This window comes from Choloepus didactylus, chromosome 10, assembly GCF_015220235.1.
Source record: "Choloepus didactylus isolate mChoDid1 chromosome 10, mChoDid1.pri, whole genome shotgun sequence".
Classification (NCBI taxonomy): domain Eukaryota; kingdom Metazoa; phylum Chordata; class Mammalia; order Pilosa; family Megalonychidae; genus Choloepus; species Choloepus didactylus.
Genome location: NC_051316.1, coordinates 82,977,495 through 82,996,377, shown reverse-complemented (window position 1 = coordinate 82,996,377; position 18,883 = coordinate 82,977,495). Strand labels below are relative to the sequence as shown.

General features: G+C 38.8%; 1 protein-coding gene across 4 annotated transcripts in view; it reads left to right on the top strand.

Moving 5' to 3' along the window:
• Window positions 1–12,357: 12,357 nt before the first annotated feature.
• UBAP2 (ubiquitin associated protein 2) overlaps window positions 12,358–18,883 on the top strand; it is a 170,989-nt gene continuing 164,463 nt past the window's right edge. The window contains exon 1 of one of the 4 annotated variants that reach the window (XM_037797090.1): window positions 12,358–12,501. The gene's annotated coding sequence lies outside the window, so the exon portion shown is untranslated. Of the gene's footprint in view, window positions 12,553–18,883 lie in introns of all 4 variants that reach the window. The other 3 variants (XM_037797092.1, XM_037797091.1, XM_037797094.1) reach the window with 3 other exon arrangements.

Here is an 18,883-nt window from a genome sequence, read left to right as displayed (position 1 = left end):
CTGGGCCTGGCACTTCACAGGTGCTCCATAAATACTATTTTCCTTCCCTCCTCTTTAAACCACAAGCATTTATTGAGTGCCATCTCTGAGTACCATAAGGAAATTCAGAACAAGTACAAGATGTGGTTTTCTGCTCTCAAAGTAATTCATAGTCTGAGTAGCAAGACCCGCACATATGGAGATTTAAATAACAATGCAGATAGTTTCAACTGGGAGACTGGGAGGGTTAATAAGGTCTGGGATTCCCTGGAGAAGTCTGCCTAGAGAGGAATTTATAACTGTCCTGTGGAAATATTGGTGATGGGATCTGGGGGGATGGAGGGTTATAAGGACAGTGAGAATACAGAGTCATGAAGGTATTGTGATGAGTGGGTAGGAGACATAAAAAAAAAAAAGTAGGATATGTAGGATGGAGCCAGATCATGAATGGCTTTGGAAAGTAGGCAGAGAAGTTATTTTTATAGGACAATGTTGACTTTTGAACAGAGGAATTACATAATATAGTTTAAAGAAATTAAAATTATAATTTCTCTATACATTTAAAATGCACTTATTCTGTAAAAAATGGATATGCAATTGTCTTTCAAGGAAATATTTATATGTTAAGATCTTTGACCTTGAGAATCATTGAAGTTTGGGCACAAGGTGAGGGGGTTCTGTTATTCATCAGAAAAAAATAGTCCTAGGTATTTCTACTTAAGCTATGGGATGACTAGAATGAGAACAACCTCTTCCAAGAAGAATGAAGACAACTCTTTTCCAGCCCCCTATTTTTCTTGCTTAGTAGATCCATAATATTGCATCTTAGAAATCCAATCGTCCGTGATAAGTTATTATGTATTCATAGGTCCTGGATTCCTCTCTTAGAACATACAGGCTTCAATGTTCTAGACCTAACTATTTTGTTTAGGCATCTTTTTTAATCATAAAAGAAAGACCTGAGTATTAAAGATGATTTGCAAATACAGATAAGTGAAAATGGGAAATGTTATATATTTTTCCATCATTTACATATGGGGCATGTTAATATTCTTTTTTAAAATTATTCCATTTTATTGAGATATATTCACATACCATACAGTCATGCAAAGGGTACACTCAATTGAACACAGGACCATCATATAGGTGTGCATTCATCACCACAATCAATTTTTGAACATTTTCATTACTCCAAAAAAAAAGAATAAAAATAGAAGTAAAAAAGAACACCCACAACATCCTATCCCCCATCCTCCCTATTGTTCATTTAATTTTTGTCCCCCTTTTTCTACTCATTTGTCCAAATACTGGATAAAGGGAATGCCAGACACAAGGTTTTCACAATCATACAGTCACACCATGTAAGATATATAGTTATATAATTGTCTTCAAGAATCAAAGCTACTGGGTTGTAGTTTGACAGTTTCAGGTATTTCCTTCTAGCTATTCCAATACACTAAAAACTAAAATGGGAAATCTATATAGCACATAAGAATATCCTCCAGAATGATGGTGATTAAGTACATCCCTTTCTCCATATTTTTCTCCAGTACTTGTATCCCTCTGTTTATTTTTTAGATGGTTTTATTCGCACACCATACATTCTATCCTAAGTAAACAATCAATGGTTCCCTGTATAATCACATAGTTATGCATTCATCAACACTACCTATATAAGGACATTTCCATTTCTTCCACAAAGAAAGAGGAAAAGGCAAAATAAAATAAAGTAAAGTAAAATAAAATAAAATAAAATAAAATGAAAAAAGAAAAAAGAAAAAGAAAGAAAAAAATGACAATTAAACAGCAACAAAAGAAAAAATAAAATTAAAATAAAACACCAGGCTAAGCCTACTCATAATTGTGCCTGAAAGTCACTCCCAGAAGGCCTCTTTTGTTGCTCAGCTGTGGCTTCTCTCTCTAGGCCAACTTGGCAGGTAAACTCCTGCCCTCCCTCCTACATGGGACATGACTCCCAGAGATGTAAATCTCCCTGGCAACTGTGGTTGTGACTCCCAGGGTTGAGACTAGACCCTGCATCATGTGATTGAAAAAGCCTTCTGGACCAAAACGGGGAAGAGAAATGAAACAAAATAAAGTTTCAGTGGCTCAAAGATTTCAAATGGAGTCAAAAGGTCATTCTGGAGGTAACTCTTATGTGTTATATAGATATCCTCCTTTGGTTTTTAGTTTATCAGAATAGTTAGAAGGAAATATCTGAAACTGTTGAACTGTAATCCAGTATCCTTTATTCTTGAAGGCAAGCATATAACTATATAGCTTATATGTTGTGACCGTGTGATTCTGAAAACCTATGGCTCACACTCCTTTTACCCAGTGTATGAACAAATGAGTAGAAAAATGGGAACAAAAAGTAAATGAATAATATGGGAGAGGAGAGGTATGGGACATTTTGAGTGTTCTTTTTACTTTTATTTATTTTTATTTTTATTTTCATTTTTTGGAGTAATGAAAATGTTCAAAAATTGATTGTGGTGATGAATGCACAACTATATGATGATACTGTGAGCAACTGTTTTACACTTTGGATGATTGTGTGGTATGTGAATATATTTCAATTAAAAATCATTAAAAAATACAATTAAAAAGTCAGACACCACCACCAATGTCAAGAATCCCATACCCCTCCCTTATGCCCCCCTCTTACAGACATTTAGCTTTGGTATATTGCCTTTGTTACAATTAATGGAAGCATATTACAATGTTACTGTTAGCTATAGACTCTAGTTTGCATTGATTGTATTTTTTCCCCAATACCACCTGTGCCGGTTTGAATGTATTATGTCCCCCAGAAAAGGCCATATTCTTTGATGTAATCTTCTGGGGCAGACATATTAGTGGGGATTAGGTTGTTTCCATGGAAATGCGCCCCATCCAACTGTGGGTGATAACCCTGGATAATTTCCATGGAGGTGTGGCCCCGCCCATTCAGCATGGGCCTTGATTAGTTTACTGGAGCACTATATAAGTTCAGATAGAAGAAGCAAACTTGCTACAGCCAAGAGGGACACTTGGAAGAATGCACAGGAACTGAGAGAGGAACTTCAGTTTACAGAGACATTTTGAAGATGGCCTTTGAAAGCAGACTTTTGCTCTGGAGAAGCTAAGAGAGGACAAACAACCCAAGAGCAACTGAGAGTGACATTTTGGAGAGAAGCTGAAGCCTCAAGAGGAACATCTTGGCGGAAAGTCATTTTGAAACCAGAACTGTGGAGCAGATGCCAGCCACGTTCCTTCGCAGCTAACAGAGGTTTTCCGGACACCATTGGTCATCCTCCAGTGAAGGTACCCGATTGCTGATGCATTACCTTGGACACTTTATAGCCTTAAGATTGTAACTGTGTAACCAAATAAACCCCCTTTTATAAAAGCTAATCCATTTCTGGTGTTTTGCATTCTGGCATCATTAGCAAACTAGTACACCACCTCATTGTTAATACCTTGCAAAGTTAACATTCATTTGTTCTCCCTCATGTAAAAACTTATTTGTACATTTAATTACAATCATTGACCACTCTAGGTTCACTAAGTTATAAAGTCCCAGTCCTTATCTTCTATTTTTCCTTCTGGTGTCCTTTGTGCCCCTAACCTTCCTCCTTCAACCATACTCACAGTCACCTTTGTTCAGTGTACTTACATTATTGTGCTACCATCACCCAGTATTATGCTCTAAACCTCTCTCCTGTGTTTTCCTATCTGCCTATAGTGCTCCCTTTAGTATTTCCTGTAGAGCAGGTATCTTTTTCACAAATTCTCTCAGTGTATGTTTGTCTGGGAATATTTTAAGCTCTCCCTCATTTTTGAAGAACAGTTTTGCCGATACAGAATTCTTGGGTGGCAGTTTTCTTCCTTCAGTATCTTAAATATATCATACCACTGCCTTCTTGCCGCTATGGTTTCTACTGAGAAATCCGCACATACTCTTATTGAGCTTCCCGTGTATGTGATGGATTGCTTTTATCTTGCTCTTTTAGAATTCTCTCTTTGTCTTTAACATTACAATCTGATTATTAAATGTCTTGGTGTAGGTCTATTCGGATTCTGTTTTGGGTACACTGTGCTTCTTGGATTTGTAATTTTATGCTTTGGTAAGAGAAGGGAAATTTTCAGTGATTATTTCCTCCACTATTTTTTCTGCCCCTTTTCCCTTCTCTTCTCCTTCTGGGACACCTATGACAAGTACATTCATGTGCTTCATGTTGTCATTCAGTTCCCTGAGATGCTGCTTATATTTTTCCATTCTTTTCCCTATCTGTTCTTTTGTGTGTGGGATTTCAGATGTCCTGTCCTCCAGTTCATGGATCTTTTTTCTGCCTCTCCAAATATGCTGTTGTGTGTCTCCATCATGTTTTTCATCTCTTGTATTGTGCCTTTTATTCCCATTAGTTCTGCCAATTGTTTTTTCAAACAATTGATTTCTTCCATATGTTTGCCCAATGTCTTCTTTATATGCTTCATCTATTTTGCCATATCTTCCCTCAACTCATTGATTTGATTTTTGAATTGATTTAGGAGATTTGTTTGATTAATAATTAGTTGTTTCAAATCTTGTATCTCAGTTGAAGTGTAAGCTTGTTCCTTTGACTGGGCCATATCTTTGTTTTTCCTAATGTGACTCATAATTTTTTGTTGTCTAGGCATCCAGTTTCCTTGATTACCCCAATCAGATTTTCCCAGAGCAGATGGGCCCAGGTCTCGGGAGGAAGATGTAATCAGTATCAAGTTTCCATGAGGAGCAGATTGTCAGACTTTCCTAAGAGGCCTCTAGACTCTGTGCTTTTCCTATCCTGTCCAGCAGGTGGCCCTTTTCACCCTGCAGCTCCCCACTGATATAAAGAGGTGCAGCCCATTTAATTCTCAGCAGACCCTGTCCTGGCCAGGGACTGAGGGTGTCAGAAGCCAAGCTTCAGTTGTTTCTGTTTTCCAGCCCCAGCCCTGGGCTTTGAATTCTCTGAGGGAGGGCAGCCACTTGAACTGGGCTCCAACTCCTTTTCTTAGGGAAGATACACCCTTAAGGGAGTTTTTTTCTACACTTGAATTCTTCCTTTCTCTCTGTTAACTCCACCCTTGCCTGGGTCAGTGCTGACAATTGAAAATGCCTGAGGCTTTTGCTAATGAGTTGCTTAAAATGAGAGAGAAACAACAAAAAAAAAAAAAAAAAAAAAAGGAAAATGAGCAAAAGTCCCTTTTCAGAGCCAGTCCCCAGCCCCTTAGTTTTGTTAGTTGATCGGAGTTGGTATCCGGTTCTCTATGAACCTTTTCTTGACGCACAGCCATTTTCCAAAGAGCTCATCCATCTCCAAAAGCCTCTGTTTTTATTTATTTATGTATTTTTTTTTTCTGTCAGCCCTGCCTCCTTTCTGCTGGGAGGAACCTCAACTTCCTTTCCTATTTGCTCTGGGTTTATCTGTGCTTGCAGCGTATATTAAGTAGTCCAAATTTGTTAATTAAAACTGCAATTGGCACTTTGTTGAGTTACTTGCCCTCGCTCCAGGTAACCAGATTTTTCCAGATGGAATGTTTCAGCTCACTCTGCTTTACTGGTAGGGGAGGGGCACCATCTACACAGTTTGGAGAGCTTTACTTACAGTTCTATGCTGTGATCTCAGCTGTTCCACCCATTACAGACCAGTGAATGATGTGTGTCCAGTCATGGATGTCCCCCAACAGTTGTTCCAGACTTTATATTAGTTGCTCCTGGCTATTTACTAGTTGCTCTAGAGGACTAAATAAATTCTGCACCTCTCTATGCTGCCATCATGCCCCACCCCATCACAGTATTTTTTAAATTTTATGATAGAGAGTTTCCACATAGTCTTCATATACCTCCTGCCAATGCTAACATTTTATATAATCATGGTAAGAAATTAGCACTGGTCCAAAGCTTTTACTAAACTACAGACTTTATTCAGCTTTCCCCACTTTTTCCACTAATGTTCTTTTTCCATCCCAGGATACAAAACAAGATCATTGCATTTAGTTGTCATGTCCCCTTATTGATGACAGTTTCAGTTTTTCCTTGTTTTTCATAACTTTGACATTTTGTAGACTACTGGCCAGGTATTTTGTAGAATGTCCCTCAGTTTGGGTTTGTCTGCTGCTTTCTCATAATTACACTGAGGTGATGGATTTGGGGGAAGAATACTACAGTGCCCTTCACATTGCCTCAGGATGCACTTAACATGAAAATGACTTATTATTGTGATGTTAAACTTGATCACTTGGTATGGTAGACTGAATTATATATCCCAGCTAAAACATGTTTTTAATCTTAAGTTGCCTTCCTGTGTGTGTGTGAATGCATTTCTAAATAGGACTGTTAGAGGCTATTTTTAGTTAAGATGAGGCCAACTGAATCAGGGTGAGCCTTAAGCTGTATTAATGGAGGCTGTATAAAGAGAATCTTAAAGTCACAAGCTAGAGAGGAGAGGATGCCATCATGTGATGAGAAGCAGGGGTACAAGCCGGGGAACTGCAAGGAAAACCAGCAGCCAGCATCAGAACTGGAAGAAAGCCTTGCTGATTTCTTGATTTTCAACTACTTCCAGCCTCAAATCCCTGAGCCAACAAATTTCCATTATTTAAGTCAACCTATTGTGTAGTATTTGTCATAGCAGACTGGTAAACTAAGATGCTTGGTTAAGGTGTGGTCTCCCAAGTAGCTCCAATATAAAGTTATTATTTTTCCCATTTAATTCTCTGTTTGACATGAGTCACTAAGTCCAGCCCACATTCAAGGGGGAGGGGAAATAAGCTCCACATCCCTAAAGGAGGAATATTGAAGAATTTCTGGACACAAGTTAAAACACCCCAGTAATTAATATTTTGGGGGAGATATTTGGAAGTTATTCAAATATCTGGCATGCTGGTTTGAATCTGCTATGTACCCCATAAAAACTATGTTCTTTTAATCCACTCTTGTGGGGCAGACCTATTGTGGGTGGGATCTTTTGATTAGGTTGTTTCCATGGAGATGTGACCCCACCCATTCATGGTGGGTCTTAATTAGTTTACTGGAGTCCTTAAGAGAACTGAGGGAGAGAGAGACAGAGAGAAAGCTCAGAGCCAACACAGACTTAGATGCTTAGAGAGAAATGCCCTGGTAGAAACAAGCAAGGATGCACAGGAGCTGAGAGAGAGAAGCTAAGACAGAAGCCCAGAGACATTTTGGAGAAAGCAATGAAATGGAAAAACAAAACAAAAAAAACAAAAACAGAAACGAGTAGCTAATCCCAGGAGAGGCCCAGCAGACTCTGGTCATGTGCCTTCCTACGTGACAGAAGAACCCCAGATGGCACTGGCCTTTCTTCAGAGAAGTTTTCATCCTATTGATGCTTTAATTGGGACATTTTAATGGCCTTAAAACTGCAAATTTGTGAACTAATAAACCCCCATTGTAAAAGTCAATCTATTTCTGGTATTTTGCATTCTGGCATCTTTAGCAAACTAAGACATCTGATTTCTCCTTAATTTTAGTATTCATTGGTGCAACAATTATTCCTTTGGTGTCCTAATGGTGATTTTCTATTTCTCTCATTCCTTCTACATTTATTAATTAGAATTCTTCTGTAAGGATGAGGTGTCTCTCCTTCCCATTTATTTATTCATCCATTTATTTATGTTAGTTTTGACTAAAGGATATTCCTTTTATTTCTTGAGTTATAATCCAATACTATCATTATTTTGTTGTTCATATTTGTTCCATCTTTGGCTATTGGAAGTGCTATTTTTTTTTAAAGGAAATAGAATAAAAATATCAAAGTTTTATAATTGTACCATGATTACGTAAAATATTGACATTAGGGGAGGCTAAAGGAAGGGTTTATGAACACTCTCAGAATACATAAATGTATGGAATATTATTATTTTATAAAACTTGTGTTTCAATGTTTTATATATATGTGTGTGTGTGTGTAATATTAATTCTTGTGGGTTATAATCAAACAAGTGAAAAAAAAAAAAACAAAACCCAAACGCAGTACTATAATTTACCTCTTTTAATCCTCTAAACAATCCTCTGATTGTTATCCTCATTATACAGATGGTAAAACTGAGATAGGATGAGATTAAGTATATTGCTTAAAGTCATAAACCTACATTCTTTTGGTACAGGGGTTGGCAAACTTTTCTGTAATGGGTCAGAGAGTAAATATTTTGTGATTTGTGGGCCACATGGTTTTTGCTGCAACTACTCAAGTCTACTGTTGTAGCAGGAAAGCATCCATAGACAATTTGTAACTCAATGAGCATGTCTTTGTTCTAGTAAAACTAACTATGGACATTAAAATTTGAATTTTATGTAAGTTTTACGTGTCGTGCAATATTATTCTTTAAAAAAATTTTTTTCCAACCATTTAAAAATTTAAGAACCATTCTTAGCTAGTGTGTAATAGCGATACAGAGGGGTAGGTTGAATTTAGCTTACGGGCTGTAGTTTGCCTACCCCTGTTGTAGAACCCAGATATTCCTGGTTTCCTCTAGAACCAACTGTAACCACTGACTAGGGCTATATAAGTACTGGTATAACAACATAAAGTTTTTCCTGGCTATAATAGTTCCTTACAATTCTTATTTCAATTATTTTCTGAGGACTTTCACATGCATTATCTTGTATGAACCTAACAATACCCTATAAAGTAAACAGAATTTAGCTCTTTTATATAGATGAAGAAACAGGCTTAGGAAGGATAAGTTACTAATCACTAGAATCTGGAGGGAGCTTGCTGAACTTTTAGAGAAAAGAGACACAGATATATTACTAGGGTTTGTGCTGGTTTGTATATTTATGTCCCCCAGAAAAAGCCACATTCTTTAATGCATTCTTGTGGGGGCAAGACGTATTAGTGTGGATTGGGTTGGAACCTATTGGTTCAGTGTCCAGGGAGATGTGACCCACCCAACTGTAGGTGATAACTCTGACTGGATAATTTCCATGGAGGCGTGGTCCCACCCATTCAGCGTGGGCCTTGTTTAGTTTATTGGAAGCTCAGACAGAAGGAGCTCATAGCTAGCTGGAGCTGAGACAGACGTGGAAGATGGCTCTTGGAAGCTGATGCAGACATTTTGGAGAATGCCATTTTGGAATGCAACCTGGGGGCAAGCAGACACCAGCCATGTGCCTTCCCAGCTAACAGAGGTTTTCCAGATGCCATTGGCCATCCTCCAGTGAAGGTAACCTTTGTTTATGGATACTTTATGGCCCTAAGACTGTAACTTTATATGCTTTGATTATATTTTCCTGAATCTCAGTCACCTATACTGATTGTATATAAGGATGGGACTCATCTAAGAATGACACATTTCACCCATCTACCTTATTGCCTCCCATTTGTGCAGACTTTAGAACCCAGGCTTCTGGGAATTTCCCCAGTTTATATATCCCATCACATTATACTCTCACATTAGTCCAGCCAAGAGCACTTTAACAAAAGCTGGTGAAAGGGAAGTTGATCTCCTTTGTCATTTCAGGATGTGAAATTAATCTCTCAGGCTGTGTAGAAAAAGATAGTGGTGATATCTCTTACAGGGAACTATTGTGACAGGATAGTTCTATTGCATCCAAGTTGTAATAACTGTAATCAGTGACTTTTTAGGGCTTTGATGCCCTTATTTTCTCTGGTCCTAGTTCTTTGGTATGACATCTCCCTTGATAAATGAGATAATTTAATGAAAGCACCCAGCACAGAGTGCCTGGTACAGAAAAGGCAGATGTTTTTTAAAAATATGAATATAACAGAAGAGAAAATTGAGGCCTGGAGAGGTGATACAGCTTGCACAAGGCCACCTTAAAGTTACGCTTTTAATTAAGTAATAGACAAGTACCTTCTCCATGTAAAAAACTAAAATGTCACAGATTAGGTAATAACTAGTCTCTTTTGACCAGTGTCTTCAATCACAAACCCTCCTTCCCACTCCTCAAGGACAGTCACTGTTATCAAGTACAAACCTGATATCCTTTCAGGCTTGTTTTCTTGTGCTCTTTCCACTATGTCTTTGCCTCTTGAGGGTGGTATCTATCATCGATTCTCTTACACATTTCTATAATGCAGGAATACGAAGAGGAGGAAGACTGAACAGACCAGATACAATCCTAGCTCACTGTCAAAAGGGGAGAGATAAGATGTATCTACACATGAATGGTCATGACAATAAATTCTATTTGTTAAAAGCACAGCCAGAGCATTCTTTGATCAATTTAGATGAATGAGAAAGGCTTGCCTTGAGCTGGGTAGGACTGCTAAGGTTTCAATAGTTTTTTTTTTTTGTTTGCTTGTTTAATTAAATTCAGTTTTATTGAAGTATATTCACATCCTGTACAATCATCCATGGTGTACAATCAACTGTTCACAGTACCATCATATAGTTATGCATTCATCACCACAATCTATTTCTCAACACTTTCCTTACATTAGAAAGAATCAGAATCAGAATTAAAAAAAGTAAAAAAGAACACCCAAATCATCCCCATCCCACCCTAGTTTTCATTTAGTTTTTGTCCCCATTTTTTCTATTTGTCCATCCATACACTAGCTAAAGGGAGTGTGATCCACAAGGTTTTCACAATCACACTGTCACCCCTTGTAAGCTACATTGTTATACATTCATCTTCAAGACTCCAGACTACAGGGTTGGAGTTTGATAGTTTCAGGCATTTACTTCTAGCTATTCCAATACATTAAAACCTAAAAGGTGTTATCTATATAGTGCATAAGAATGTCAACCAGAGTGACCTCTCGACTCCATTTGAAATCCCTCAGCCACTGAAACTTTATTTCGTTTCATTTTGCATTCCCCTGTTGGTCAACAAGATGTTTCTCAATCCCACAATACTGGGTCCAGATTCATCCCCAGGAGTCATATCCTGCATTGCCAGGGATATTTACGCCCCTGGGAGTCAGGTCCCACTTAGGGGGGAAGGCAGTGAGTTCACCTGCCAAGGTGGCTAAGGCATTCATTAGTTTTACATCAGGCAATTTACCATACATCAAGTATATTAGTAACTAGAAAGTTAGTAATTAGCAAAGTGCTCTGCATAGAGATCAGTATATGCTAATTCTCTTCCCACCTGTTGAGCCCAAAAGGGCTTATGTAGGTTGTGAACAAAATTACTAACATTTATTGAGAGTTTACTAGGTGCCAGGCACTTGCTGTACATAATCCCAATTAATTTTCACAAAGGAAAGTCACAAAGGTCCCACTGAGGTATGACCTACTCTATTCCAAAGTCCGCACATATAACCAACCTAGAATAAGCCAGTACATGGGGGGAAAATAAAACAAAACTTAAAACTCTTAAAACACTATACTACAATTATGAGCCATTATTTCCTCCTTTATGCTTAATTCCTGGAGGAACAACCAGGTCAGATCTTATTTAGAGGAAGGTCATTGTTCCCAGAGAGAAAACGAAATGGTTTGGGTCTCTTCAGCCAGGAAATAAGTTTGAATGGACTTATTTCCTGAACTGAATCTAATTCTCCTTCCTCATCCTTAAAACGGGGACAATCCCTGCCTCAGGGTGTTGATTATAGGATTTAATAACATGATTGTATAAACTGCTAACAGAGTACGCGTTCAGGTAAATGTTAGTCGCTTCACGCAGAAGGGGCTTTGGGAGTGCAGAACTAATCCAACTCCACATTTACCATAACTGAATTTATTTGGCCCTTCCCGGGAGGATTGGTGTGTGCAAAGGGCTTTCAGAAGCCGACTGGGTGCCACGGGTTACGCCGCAAGCCGTTGGCGTTTTCCCGCGCAGGGGGAGGGGCGGAGCGCGAGTCCGGGAACCTGGTAATCCGCTTGTCGGGACTACATCTCCCAGCAGGAGCCACGCTCTGTCACCTGGCAAGCGGCGCCCTCGGATATCTACTCCCAGAAGCTAGGCCTTTCCGCTTTCCCGTCTCGGCCCTTACTCGGCACTAAGGCCCTGGCGGTGAGTCTGTGAACTCTCCGGAAAAGGCAGTGGTAGTAGGTGCTTTTGCTGTGCAGCATGCTGGGAGTCGCAGTCCTCTCGTGGGACGTGTAGGAGGCCAGGCTTGCCTTGAGTGGTTGGCGAGCGTCACGTGATAGATGGCAGGAGCCAGCGAGAGCTATTTGTGGGGCGTTGTGAGGTCATCACAACGTGACAACGAGCTACAGTTGTGGGCATCTGATGCGGTTTGTATTACTCCTCTGACAACTGTTCGGAGTGAGAGCAATCCCATAAAACCTTCCACATTTGCTCCTTCACTTTCCTTCCCCCCACCTCCGCGATGTTGGCCGCGTCCACTTGAGAGCGGTAGTGGCTAGAGGAAGCGGCGCGTGCTCTGGACAAGATGGAAAGCCGCATGCCATCGACGTGTGGCGGCCCCGCCCTCGCCAGTGACGCGAAGGTCACGTGAGGTGCCGGGCCGCTTCCGCGGCCACCGCCGCCGCCGCCGCTTTGTAAGAGGCACATTGGCAGGTAACGAGCGGCGGCGGCGGCGGTGGTGGTGGGTCCTGAGAATACCGAGAGCAGCAGCGGTAATTACCACCCTCTCTCCCTTCCGGCTCCAGCGACCTGAGCACTGCAGTGTACGCTTTCTAGTCCTAAATTCAGGTCTTCCTTCTCTTGACCCCCTTTAAACTGTCCGAGCACGGACCCGCGAGGACCGGGCCGAGCTTCCCTTGTTGGCTTCACGTTCCTTCAGTATGTCCAGGCCCGGACGCCCCCCTTCTCTTCCCTCCGGTTGCCCTTGTGGTCCTTCCTGCCTACCCCGATCCTAGTCCGTTCGGCCCCACCCAGCCCCAGGGGGCTCCTTCCCCTCCCCTCCCTCGGCTTCTGCCCTGGAGGGTGTGGTTTTCTCTCCTACCTCCATCCCTCCCAGTCCTCGGGAACGCCACGCTGTTTCCCATCCTGACCACCTTTCTTCTTTCATGCCCGTCTCTAGTCCTGGGACTGACCCCTCTCACATCCCAACTTCTGGGCTGTCTACCCACGCTTTCCCGGCTTACCCGGAGGCGTAGTTCAGTTATACTTCTTTTCATTCTGGATGGCTTTGGTCTCAGACTATTGGGATTCAGTTGTCCTCCTCAGTCCGGGTTCCTGAAGTCTGGTAGTGTCACAGTTTCTTTTCTTTAGTGTAGGTTTGAGAGCTCTTTTTAAACTGTAAAGCACTATTATAATACATATTCAAAATATTATCCTTTTATTAGTGCAGTGCAACTCACTTTTCTTTGCCTCTGAATCACTTTCCTACTGTACTTTTCCCACTTTGTCCCCTCCCCCCGGCGTTCAATCTAATTAGTTACCCAGGCATCTCAAGTTCCACCACTCGTCTCATCCTTGTTTTCTCAAGAAGTCGATCGTACCATCATTTCCTGTTTGAACTAAACCTGTAGTTACTACCACTTCCGTTGATATTGTTTCTCCCTTATACCTAAGGTATACTGTCTGCCAATATTTAGGTTTTTTCCAACACCTGTGTATCCTAGCAGTTGAGAGCCTTTTAAGGTCTGTAAGGTATCCAGAGATCATCTTTTATTTGAAAGGCATTTAATTTATTTCCTGGGTGAACCCAGTTCTTTTATATTTTCTCTCCTATTATGATAGTACTGCTTTCACGATGGGGTATGTTAAGGGTTAGTATGTTCCTCACTTTTCACCATGAATTGTACATTATTGTTAGTGTCAGTTTGTCTCATAAAAGTGGAAGGAAGATAGTGCTAAGCTTTCCTGTATCCCATGCATTGGGTGAGTAGATTGGTGTGGTACACATCTGTCTCAGGAAAGGGGGTAGAAAGATGTGATCTTCTGCTGTATTCCTTATCTGCCTGCAGAGCCCTTGGCTGGGGCCATCCTCCCATTGCTGTGAAGGCCTGTTTTATCATTAGGCAAAGGTGACTAGTTTCCCACGTTGCTTTTCTCCACGTTTGCCTCCAATGTAGTGTGCACTGATTTTTCCTCCTTAGGTCTACACATGGGATGAGTGATTTCTTCCCCATCCCCTTCCAACTTGTTTCCCACAACTCTGTTTTCCCTGTTTGCTTTCCTGATGCCTCTGATCCTCAATAATTAAATGGTTCCGAGAAGGGAAATTTTTGTTGTGATTGAAATATGGCTGAAAGTGGTGGCATGGAAGAGAAGGGGGCCCTGGGAAAGAACTGTGGTAATTGCCCCTCCTGTCTGTTTTCTGCTGCTCTGGTTTCCTCTGGCCTCTCTCTTTAAATGTGGGTTGGACCCACAGTAGTCACATGGAGCTGCCTTTAGAACATGCCTGGAACAACAATAACACCTTTGCTTCCCTTTCCTGGTAACTGGTTGGTAACTGGTGCAGCCTCTGTAGTGCTCACCAGGAGTGTCTCTCTTGGTAATATCCTGAGTTGCTTTTATTGTTTGGGCAGAAATGCTGGGAGAACAGGGAGAAGTTTGGGTTTATTATCTGTATTTCAAATATGCAGTTGTATTTTGGTGGGAACTGGTCAAGATCTCACTCGCTCTTTAGTGTGAACTATAGGTAGAAAGTATGGACCTGTTTTAAAGGTTTGAATTTGTTCAAAGTGAAGCCTTTACATTTAAATAAAGTGTTAGCCTTGAAATATTGTTGCCTGGTACTTTTTTTTTTTTTTTGATTCCCAAATGATGACTTACTTGTTAAGATTTCCTTTGTTGTAAGATCCCTTTTTTTTTTTTTTTTTTTTGTGGCAGGGGAGATGTAAAGGGTTAATGGCTTGCTCAAAAGAAACATTTTGCATTAATTCACAAGGTTGTGAAATTTCTCTGCTCAATTCTATTTTATTTTTTTATTTCTTCTTGTGAAGTAACCTGGGTGTCGGCAAGGATGAGTTAGTCCTTAATTGTTAATTTAAGTAAAAGTAGTATCCGTTAAAAGCTAAATGTTGTGGCACAGTGGTGTTGACTGGTGAGGTAGAGGATCTCTGATAGATCTTAAAAGCAGCTGTTTGGTTTTTTTTTTTGTTTTTTGTCTTCCCAGTGAAGAAAGTGGAGATGTAATCTGAAGGAAGGCAAAAGAGGGAGGGCCTGTGGTGAACTTCAACATGTAAGCATGTGGCAGGTTGTGAAATAATTTTGACCCAACTATCAAATAAATATTTAGGAATGGAATCCTTTTTAAGTCAAAGAACCAAATTTGTCACACTTGCTTTGACAATTGTAATGTACACTGCTTAAGCTGATATTTCTTACTTTTTTTTTTTTGAGTTTTCTTCACAGTGTTTCTCCCAAAGATACTGCATGTCCTGTACTTTTTTAAGAAAGGAAATTATTTTAAGAAAGGAAATTTCTTGACATAGGCATTGAAGACCAGGTTTGTGAATTTCTGGTTGACATAGTCTTTGTATTAGAGATAAGTTTCATTTTTCAAAAAAAAACTTATTTTCATACTGGAATTGGCTTAATTGGATTGGAACCCAGTTAACAATTTGGATTTAATTTTTTTGTGAGAAGATTTTCAGATCGTTTATACAGGAGCCAACGTCATTTGCATTTAGGCCTTTACTGTAACTTTATTTCTTGCTATTGGTATACTTTGTTATCAGCCTGTTTTTAAGTTGTCACATGAGAACTTTCTCATTTAAAGTTATACTGTACACTAATACTTAGTACTTTACTATTTGCTCAAATTTTTTTTTACATATAGTCTCAATCTTCTCATCAAATCAATCCTAAGTATTATATCTGTGAAGACTTTTAGAGGCTCAGAGCTGCTTCTTGTTAATAGTGTCTTTCTCCTTCTTTTTCTCTTTTCTTTGTCTTCTCTCCCTTTTTTTTATTCTTCTCTCTTCTCTCGCCCACCCTTCATGCAAAAACACATTAAACACTCATTCTCATCTGAGGAGGCTGTGGGACCTCAGTCTCTTTGGAGACCAATCTTTTAACCCTACTTGCTACAATAACATGCTGCTTTCCAAGCAAGCAACTTGAAGCCTACAATAACTTTGCAACCTCATAGGCTTCAGCGAAGTTTATAGTGCTGCATGTATTATGTGTATCTTCCTGGCTGGACTGTGTGCTCTTTGAAGGGTAGGTTTTTTCATTTGATAAATGTCTGGCACTGTCAAATAAGTAAGAGTAAGCAGGCTGTGAAAAAATAAAAATTTTAACTGAAATAGGATCTCGGAGAAAGTATTGGCTTTAGAATTTATTGGGAAGCCTAAGTTTAAATTGTTTTCCTGACCAGACCAGATTTTTCCTAAATTAATTTATCAGTTTCCTTTTTAGGGTAGTTTTTGGGTTAGACTGACTGACACTATTTTACCTAGGAAAGCAGAGATGTAGTATGAGAATATATTAGAAACTAAGTATATAACAGCATTACTCTAATTTTTTATTTGTTATTTATAGTTAGAAAAGTAAGAAATACATATGCGTTTTGAAATATTTGAAAAAATCAAAAAGAAAATAAAAGACCTAGCATGGTGTAACACTTATGGCTTAATACTTTAGTATAAATCTTTAGGCTTTTTATTTATGCACATTAAAAAAGTAGAATCATATTGTACATACTTACTGATTTTTATTGAGAAATAGAGCATTAGAACAGAAGAAGGTATGAGCTTTGAAAACAAGTATAGAGTTCTGAAAAACAAGAATGAAGTGAGCAAGAAATAGATGAATAGATGGGAAGTAAAGGCTGAAAATGTATGGGGGAATTTTCTGTTTGGAATAACGGAAATATATTCTTAATAGACTGGTTGTGGTAGGTCACATTGTGAACCTGTTAACAGCACTGAAATATATATCTGAATATGGTTAAAGGGAAAATGTTAGGTTGTATATATGGCAATGGAATAAAAATAAAAAAGAAAGAAATTCACAGACCTGTACTCCACAAACATCGAACACTAAGTTAAAGTATGGACTATAGTTAATAGTACAGTTATAAAAATGTGCTGTCATCAATTTTAACAAATGTTTCACACCAATGCAAGGTATTAATAATAGGGTGGTATATGGGAATCATATATTTATGCATGATTGTTCTGTTAGCACACAACTTCTCTAATAAAAAAAAAAAAAAAAAGAGAAACAACACATTTCTGCTACCTAGAAGGGCCCTGTGTATATACCTTCCCCCAAGGCATTCCTTTCTTCTTCCCCAGAGGTAACCATTACCCTAAATATTGGGTTTATTACTTTTTTAGAATAATTTTTACCCCATATATATGCCCATAAACATTATATGGTTGAATATTACCCATTTTTTATCTTAATGGAATTGTATGATTTTGAGACTTGCTTCTTTCACGCTTAAATGTTGAGGTTAATCAATGTTGATTCTTGATAGCTGTCAATCATTTTCAGTAGTTTGGTAATTCCATTGTAAGGATAGACCATGTCTCACCTATCTATGCTATTGTTGATGGATATTTGTCTCATTTCCACTTTTTGCTATTGCAAATTGTACTTGTCTCCTGATGAACCCCACCCTCCTCTGCCCACAAAATATCAAACCCCAACTTCTGAAAAATATAACTAGGAGTGGAATTTTTGGGTTGTCTGTAGGGTATATGTAACTTTACTAGGTAATGCTCAAGTGTTTTCCAGTGGTGTACCAGTTATTCTCAGCTGGGCTCTTAGTCTGAGTCACAGAACACAGAAGACGGAGTGATTATTTTCTCATTTGTCTGGGGATGGTACATGACTAATGTTATGCTATAGTCCCTAGATACCTAGGGAAGAAGTTTAATTCATTACATACAGTGGATACCCTAGGCATTGGGACTTAATCTTCTAAATTGAATGGAGGAGAGTTCTTCCACATCCTTGCCACTACTTAGGATTGCCTTATTTTAGTTTCTCCAGTTCTGGTGAGATGTTTTTAGGTACATCTTTTATGAACCTCCACATAGCTAGATTTTGCTGTGGTAATTGAATCTGCCAACTTTTAATTGGAACTCAGTCCATTATGTTTATTGTAATTATGAATTTTTTGGGTTTATTTCTGCCATCACATTTGTCTTCTGTTTTGTTTTTGTTTTTCTCCTTTTTGCCTTTTTTTTTTCTTTTTTCAAATCTTTAAAATAAAAGCTGAAAGAAGAGTATAATGAACTGAAAGAGTCACAATTTAATATTTTGTCACAGTCACTCTTCTCTCTATATGTACACATATTATCTTTTGACTGAGTGATTTGAAAGTTAAGTACAAACATCTTGACATTTAACCCTAAATATTTCAGCAAGCATCTCCTTAGAATAAAGCTGCTTCTTTTGCATATAACCAGTTATAATATCTAGTTATATTATCTTTCCTAGGAAAATGAATGACTTAATAATATCTGATATAAATCTATATTCAGATTTTTCCCAGTTGTCCACAGAATGTTTTTTATAGTCTTCCATCCAGTCAAGGTTTCTATATTTACATACTTTCACTGAAGTGCGCTACTGAATAATACATTTCTTAAGTCACTTTTTTCTCACTTTTCAGATGTAACTGCCAGTCAGATCATCTGATAAACGAGATAACTGCTGCTATTACTTCTGATAATTCTCACCAGTGTTAAGTAAATTGCCAGTTTATTGTAGGAAATGTATAATTTTGTTTCGGGTTTTTAGAAAGACTGAAGATGTTCTGTGTATCCCATTACTGCTGTGAAGACCCCAGGTTTTGAAACTGATGAAAGGTCCTTTTGATATGTGAGAATGAGCCAAGCTATTAAATTTGATAAACACTTTAGGTAATGTAGTCTCATGGCTTTTTTGTTATTTCTGTGAAAAGCTCGGAATTTAGGCTAATCCAGATTTGGCCTGTGTGATGATGTTCTCTTTGTTTGTTTTAAATGATATGTGCTACTCTACAGGTGTTCACTTGTCAGGGACTGTTAAATCTTAGGGATACAGGAGATTGATATCTGTGTTCTTTAGGTGCTTATATTCTAGTGGGGAAGGCAGTTTAAATCAAGT